The following is an 8496-nucleotide window of genomic DNA, read 5'->3' on the forward strand; positions in this document are numbered from 1 at the left end:
GACTGAAAGTGAGGGGTGGAGAACCATTTATCATGCTAATGGACATCAAAAGAAAGCTGGAGTAGCCATCCTTATATCGGACAAACTAGATTTTATTTTATTTATTTATTTATTTGACAGAGAGACACAGTGAGAGAGGGAACACAAGCAGGGGGAGTGGGAGAGGGAGAAGCAGGCTTCCCGCGGAGCAGGGAGCCCAATGCAGGGCTCAATCCCAGGATGCTGGGATCATGACCTGAGCCGTAGGCAGACACTTAATGACTGAGCCACCCAGGTGCCCCTGGACAAACTAGATTTTGAACCAAAGACTGTAATAAGAGATGAAGAAGGACATTATATCTTAATAAAGGGTCTATCCAAAAAGAAGATCTAACAATTGTAAATATTTATGCCCTTGACTTGAGAACAGCCAAATATGTAAGTCAATTAAAAACAAACTTAAAGAAACTCACTGATAAAAATACAATAATAGTAGGGGACTTTAATGCCCTACTCACAGCAATGGACAGATCATCTAAGCAGAAGATCAACAAGGAAACAAGGGCTTTAAATGGCTCACTGGACCAGATGGACTTAAGAGATATATTTAGAGCATTCATCCTAAAGCAGCAGAATACATTCTCTTCAAGTGCTCATGTCCAAAATTATCCAGAATAGATTGCATACTGGGTCACAAATCAGGCTAAACCAGTACAAAAAGATTGAGATCATACCATGCATATTTTTAGACTACAATGCTATAAAACTTGAAGTTAACCACAAGAAAAAATTTGGAAGGACCCTAAAAATGGAGGTTAAAGAACATGCTACCAAAGAATGAGTGGGTCAACCAGGAAATTAAAGGATTTTAAAAATACATGGAAGCAAACGAAAATGAAAACAACAGCCTAAAACCTTTGGGATGCAGCAAAAGCAGTCCCTAAGAGGGAAGTATATAACAATACAGGCCTTCCTCAAGAAGCAAAAGTCTCAAATATACAACATAACCTTACACCTAAAGGAGCTGGAAAAAGAACAGCAAAAAAAAAAAAAACCTAAATCTAGCAGAAGGGAAAAAATAAAGATTAGAGCTGAACTCAATGATACAGAAATCAAAAAAGGAAAAAACAAACAAAACAAAACAATAGAATGCATCAATGAAACTAGGAGCTGGTTCTTTGAAAGAATTAACAAGACTGATAAACCCCTAGCCAGACTTATCAAAAAGAAAAGAGAATGGACCCAAATAAATAAAATCATGAAAGAAAGAGGAGAGATCACAACCAACACCGCAGAAATACAAACAATTATAAGAAAATACTATGAGCAATTGTATACCAACAAATTAGGCAATCTGGAAGATATGGACAAATTCCTAGAAACATATAAACTTAAACTGAAACAGGAAGAAACAGAAAAACTAACAGACCCATAATCAGCAAAGAAATTGAATCAGTAATCAAAACTCTCCGAAGAAACAAGAGTCCAGGGCCAGATGGCTTCCCAGGGGAATTCTACAAAACATTTAAAGAAGAATTAATATCTATTCTTCTGAAACTGTTCCAAAACATAGAAATGGAAGAAAAACTTCCAAACTCATTCTGTGAGGCCAAAGACCCCAACAAAAAGGCGAATTACAGACCAATCTCCCTGATGAACATGGATGCCAAAATTCTCAGTGAGATACTAGCTAATAGGATCCAATAGTACATTAAAAGGATTATTCATGACCAAGTGGGATTTATTCCTGGGCTTCAGGGGTGGTTCAACATCTGCAAATCAATCAACGTGATACACTACATAAATAAAAGAAAGGGTAAAAACCATATGATCCTCTGAATAGATGCAGAAAAAGCTTCAAGAAAATACAGCATCCTTTCTTGATAAAAACCCTCAAGAAAGTAGGGATAGAAGGAACATACCTCAACATCATAAAGGCCATATACAAAAGACCCACAGCTAATATCATCCTCAATGGGTAAAAACTGAGAACTTTTCCTCCAACATCCAGGAACATGACAGGGATGTCCACTCTCACCACTGTTGTTCAACATAGTACCAGAAGTCCTAGCCTCAGCAATCAGAAAACAAAAAGAAATAAAAGGCATCCAGGGGCGGCTGGGTGGCTCAGTTGTTAAGTGTCTGCCTTCGGCTCAGGTCATGATCCCAGGGTCCTGGGATCAAGCCCCACACCAGGCTCCCTGCTCTGCAGGAAGCCTGCTTCTCCCTTTCCCATGCCCCCTGCTTGTGTTCCCTCTCTCGCTGTTTCTCTCTCTCTGTCAAATAAATAAATAAAATCTTTAAAAATAAAAAATAAAAGGCATCCAGATCAGCAAGGAAGAAGTCAAACTTTCACTCTTCCCAGATGACGAGATACTCATGTAGAAAACCCAAAGACTCCAACAAAAAAAAATTGCTAGAACTGTTACAAGAATTCAGGAGAGTTGCAGGATATAAATTCAATGCACAGGGGCGCCTGGGTGGCTCAGTCATTAAGCATCTGCCTTTGGCTCAGGTCATGATCCCGAGGTCCTGGGATAAAGCCCCACATCAGGCTCCCTGTTCTGCGGGAAGCCTGCTTCTCCCTCTCCCACTCCCCCTGCTTATGTTCCCTCTCTTGCTGTGTCTCTCTCTGTCAAATAAATAAATAAAATATTTTTTAAAAATTAATGCACAGAAGTCTGTTGCATTTCTATACACCAATAGTAAAGAAGCAGAAAGAGAAATCAAGGCAACAATCCCATTTATAATTGTACCAAATCCCATAAGATACCTAGGAATAAAGCTAACCAAAGAGGTAAAAGATCTATACTCTGAAAACGATAGAACACTAAAGAAAGAAATTAAGGAAGACACAAAGAAATGAAAAAATGTTCCATGCTATTGGATTAGAACAAATATTGTTAAAATTTCTATACTACCCAAAGCAATCTACATATTCAAAGCAATCCCTTATCAAAATAACACCAGCATTTTTCACAGAGCTGGAACAAATAATTCTGAAATGTGTACTGAACCAGAAATGACCCTGAATAGCCAAAGTAATGTTGAAAAAGAAAACCAAGCCTGGAGGCATCACAATTCCAGACTTCAAGCTGTATTACAAAGCTGTAATCATCAAGACAGTATGGTACTGGCACAAAAACAGACACATAGATCAATGGAACAGAATAGAGAACCCAGAAATGGACCCTCAACTGTATGGTCAATTAATCTTCAACAAAGCAGGAAAGAATATCCAATGGAAAAAAAAGACGGTCTCTTCAAAAAATGGTGTTGGGAAAATTGGACAGCCACATGCGGAAGAATGAAACTGAATCATTTTCTTATACCATATACAAATATAAATTCAAAATGGATGAAAGAACTAAATGTGAGACAGGAATCCATCAAAATCCTAGAGAACACATGCAGCAACCTCTTTGACCTTGGCCGCAGCAACTTCTTACTAGACATATCTCCAGAGGTAAGGGAAATGAAAGCAAAAATGAACTATTAGGACTTCATCAAGATAAAAAACTTCTGCAAAGCAAAGAAAATGACCAATAAAACTAAAAGGCAGCCTACAGAATGGGAGAAGATATTTGCAAATGACCTATCAGATAAAAGGCTAGTATCCAAAATCTATAAAGAACTTAACAAACTCAACACCCCCAAAAACCCAAAAAATCCAGTCAAGAAATGGGCAGAAGACATGAACCAGACATTTCTCCAAAGAAGACATACAAATGGCCAACAGACACATGAAACATGCTCAACATCACTCAGCATCAGGGAAATACAAATCAAAACCACAATGAGATATCACCTCACACTGGTCAGAATGGCTAAAATTAACAACTCAGGAAACAAGATATGTCGGTGAGGATAGGGAGAAAGGTGAGCCCTCTCACACTCTTGGTGGGAATGCAAACTGGTGCAGCTACTCTGGAGAACAGTATGGACGTTCCTCAGAAAGTTGAAAATAAAGCTACCCTATGACCCAGCAATTGCACTCCTGGGTATTTATCCAAAGGATACAAAAATAGTGATTCCAAGAGGCACAAGCACCCCAATGTTCATGGCAGCAAGGTCCATAAGAGCTGAACTAGGGAAAGAGCCCAGATGTCCATCAACAGATGGATAAAGAAAATGTGATACACACACACACACACACACACACACACACACACACACACACAATGGAATATTACTCAGCCATCAAAAAAATGAAATCTTACCATTTGCAATGACATGGATGGAACTAGAGGGTACTGGGTATTGTGCTAAGCAAAATAAGTCAGTCAGAGAAAGACAAATATCATATGATTTCAGTCGTATGTGGAATTTAAGAAACAAAACAGATGAACATAGAGGAAGGGAAGGAAAAATAAAATTAAGACGAAAACAGAACGGGAGACAAGCCATGAGAGACTCTTAACTATAGGGAACAAACTGAGGGTTGCTGGAGGGGAGGTGGGTAGGGGGAAGGGAAAACTGGGTGATAGGCATTAAGGAGGGCACTTGAAGTAATGAGCACTGGGTGTTATATGCAAATGATGAATCACTAAATACTACCACTGAAACCAATAATGCACTATATGTTGACTTACTTGAATTTAAATAAAATCTAAAAAAAAAAATTTTACTTGCATGCACAAGTGTGACTCACCTACAAATATTTCTTCTCTTCCATCCATTGTATTTGTAATCCAGTAACAGATTATTTCATATAACATATTAATATTAATATAACATATTAACAGATATTTCCAACATTATATATATGTGCTATTATATATGTAATTATATATATATATATAATGTGTATATATATATAAACAGAATTCACAGTAGGCTGGTTTGACTTAAAGATAAAGAAAACTCTTTCATATAGAGATCTGACCCTGGACAGTTACATCAAAGACAGAGACTTAAGAAAAGGACCCCAATCCAGAAGTGTTAATAATGTCACCTATGCAACTTTCTCCTGCTTTGGAATCTGTCTGAAAGCTCATCTACTCCAAAAACATTTCCTATTTTAAACCTACATATATAATTGGGCCCATCTTAATCAACTAAAATCATTATTACAACCTCTGTATTAAAATTAAAAGAAAAAAACTCTACTATTTTTCATCACTTACAGAAAAACTCACCCATTTTATTTTGGAATGTTTGCAGTACAATTCATGTGTCTTTCCCCTTAGGCTTAGTTGGAGCCTTACAAGGTTTGGTAAATTTGAGTCAGCTCCAAAGACAGCATTTTCTCCATCCACATCCCATATCCATCTTAACTTGTGGAAGGATGAAGTGGTCCTCGTGTTCATACTGTTAAAAACAGAACCCAAGGGCGCCTGGGTGGCTCAGTTGTTTAAGCGACTGCCTTCGGCTCAGGTCATGATCCTGGAGTCCTGGGATCGAGTCCCACGTCGGGCTCCCTGCTCAGCAGGGAGTCTGCTTCTCCCTCTGACCCTCTTCCCTCTCGTGTTCTCTATCTCTCATTCTCTCTCTCTCAAATAAATAAAATCTTTAAAAAAAAAAACAGAACCCAAGTTGGCATTCTAACACAACAACTCTTTACTGATCTGTATGACAGCTGTCATTTTTACCTTTTCCCCTTATTGTATCTCCTTAAGGACATAAACTTTCCCAAAAAGCACTATTTTTCAGGGCACCCTGATGTCTGCCCACATAGCCAGTCCCTCCCCTTCCCTAACACTCAACACAGTAAACCTTTGAAATCACTGATTTACAGTCTCCATGGGGCAGGGCTGTTTCCTCTTCTGCTGCTTAAATCCTCAGCACCAGGCAAATAATGGTTGCCCAACAAGTTGGGGGGGTGGAATACCCAAAAACAAAAGCCAATCACTTTTTAAAACTCTATCATATGTTAGAAGTCAAGAGGAAGGAGGGTAGTGATTGGGATAGGACAGGAAGGGGACTTCAGGGCTGCTATCACATTCTAACCATCAGGTTACGTAAGCATGTTCATCAGCTGAGTAATTAGTGCACTTTCTGGATGTGCTACGCTCCAGCGAAAAAAGTTCAAGTCTATCATTATCCGATGAAGCAGGAAGTTACAAGCATTCAGATTGCCATTAAAAATAATTAACAGGGGTGCCTGGCTGTTTCAGTGGGTAGAGCATGCAACTCTTGATCTCAGGGTCATGAGTTCAAGCCACACATTGGGCATGGAGCCTACTTTAAAAATAATAATAATAATAATAAACAGACATTGTTTCTGAACATGTAAACTTTTAAGAACCAAAATGTTCGTTTATGTCAGAAAATGCAGTCTTGGTGGGGTTGCTGGGCCGCCCGGATGCGGAGAAGACAGGAGTAGCGGGCCACTGAATAAGCTTCCAAAATGATGCCCATACCAGTTATCCTGTTGAAAGAGGGGACCGATAGCTCCCAAGGCATCCCCCAGCTTTTAAGTAACATCAGTGCCTGCCAGGTGATTGCGGAGGCTGTAAGAACCACCCTGACCCTCATGGCATGGACAAGCTGATTGTAGATGGCCGAGGCAAACCAACAATTTCTAATGATGGAGCCACAATTCTGAAACTCCTCAATGTTGTCCATCCTGCAGCAAAATTTTTAGTGGACATTGCCAAATCCTAAGATGCTGACATTGGTGATGGTACCACCTCAGTGACCCTGCTGGCTGCAGAGTTTCTGAAGCTAGTGAAACCCTACATGGAGGAAGGTTTGCACCTACAGATCATTATCCGAACTTTCCGCACTGCCACCCAGTTGGCAATTAACAAGATCAAAGAGATTGCTGTGACCATGAAGAAGGAAGATGAAGTGGAACAGAGGAAGCTGCTGGAGAAGTATGCCATGACCACTCTGAGCTCCAAGCTGATTTCCCAGCAGGAAGCCTTCTTCACTAAGATGGTGGTGGATGCAGTGATAATGCTCGACGATTTGTTGCAGCTTAAAATGATTGGAATCAAGAAGGTGCAAGGTGGTGCCCTAGAGGAGTCCCAGCTGGTAGCTGGCATCACATTCAAGACTTTCTCTTATGCTGGGTCTGAAATGCAACCCAAAAAGTACAATAATCCAATGATTGCCCTTTTAAATGTTGAGCTTGAGCCGAAAGCTGAGAAAGATAATGCTGAAATCAGAGTCCGCACAATTGATGATTATCAGGCAATTGTTGATGCTGAATAGAATATTCTCTATGACAAGGTAGAAAGGATCCATCATTCTGGAGCCAAAGTCGTCTTGCCCAAACTCCTAATCGGGGATGTGGCCACCCAGTACTTTGCCGACAGGGACATGTGGTACGGAGTGGACACCGACAACGAGGACACCGCTGCCAACCTCGAGGCCTTTGTGTGGGAGCCAGCCATGGTGCACATCAATGCCCTGATCACAGCCTCCAAGGCCGCCTGCCTTATCGCGTCAGTAGATGAAACTATCAGAAACCCTCGCTCAACAGTGGACGCTCCCCCAGCTGCAGGCCGTGGCCGGGGCTGCCCACATTGAGAGGCACCCTGCCCCTCACGCGAGTGCATGGCAGACTGCCTGCAGGGTATGCTTACTCTCCCTGTCTTGGTCCGTTGGTATCACAACAAAAGGGTAGTAACTGGCCCACTCTCTTCTCACTGGAGGGTATTTAAATAAACGTAAGACTTAGAATTCACTTTGCAAATTAAAAAAAAAAAAGAAAAGAAAAAGAAAATGCAGTCTTGGCCATGGAAACTATTAGAAGTACACTGCACCAGTCACGATGGGAAAGATTCATTGAGATGATGGACATAAAGTTCTTAAAACAGTGCTAGGTACATAGTGCTATATGTTAGCTACTATTACACTTTTTAACACATCAGAAGCATTTCCAGATGAATGAAGGATTCAGCTTAGATCACAGCAAATTTCCTTCATTTCCTTTGGCCTTAACTCTTTGAAAATAGTTAATGGAGTCCACATCACCACCTGGTTTGTTTTAGTTATGCCTGAGGAATTCAGAACTCCCAGGCTAAGAATCATGGAACATCTGCACTGAAAGCACAGAGACCCTCTGTGGACCGGTGATTCTCCAGTAGGCACATCACTGGGGCACTTCTAAAAGTTCAAGTGTCCACATCAGATTCTTATTCACTTAGTGTGACAGTAGCGCCTAGGAATTTGCATTTTTTTAGCTAGCTCTTCGAGTGATTCTGAAGGTGGTCTACAAGAAACAATTAACCTCTTGTTTTGTAGATGAATAAAATAGAGGCCAGGGAGGGAAGGGACCTGCCCAGAGTCTTCTTCCTGGTTAATGAGTATGCCAGGACGAGAATGAAGGTAGCCTTTTACCACTCCAGTGTTATTTCCATGAATCCATGCCACATAACTTAGGACCCAGAATGAATCTGTCCTAAGCCCTAATGGCTTATTCCACTGAGCCCTTTGCCTTTTCACCCATGCATTAGGTTAACTGGAGAGGCACAAAAACCCACCTGTATATTCATTAGGTATACAGAACCAGGTACTTTAGAAAACTAGTTTCTAAATCAATCATCGCTCCAATATTTTTACACACTG

The 8496-nt window shown here is 40.5% G+C and overlaps 1 pseudogene; it reads left to right on the forward strand.

The window, feature by feature from the left end:
• Positions 1–6302: 6302 nt before the first annotated feature.
• LOC112820394 (T-complex protein 1 subunit eta pseudogene) lies at positions 6303–7455 on the forward strand (annotated as a pseudogene).
• Positions 7456–8496: the final 1041 nt, after the last annotated feature.

This window comes from Callorhinus ursinus, unplaced genomic scaffold, assembly GCF_003265705.2.
Source record: "Callorhinus ursinus isolate GAN/ISIS: 27379988/994484 unplaced genomic scaffold, GSC_fseal_2.0 scaffold3, whole genome shotgun sequence".
NCBI lineage: Eukaryota > Metazoa > Chordata > Mammalia > Carnivora > Otariidae > Callorhinus > Callorhinus ursinus.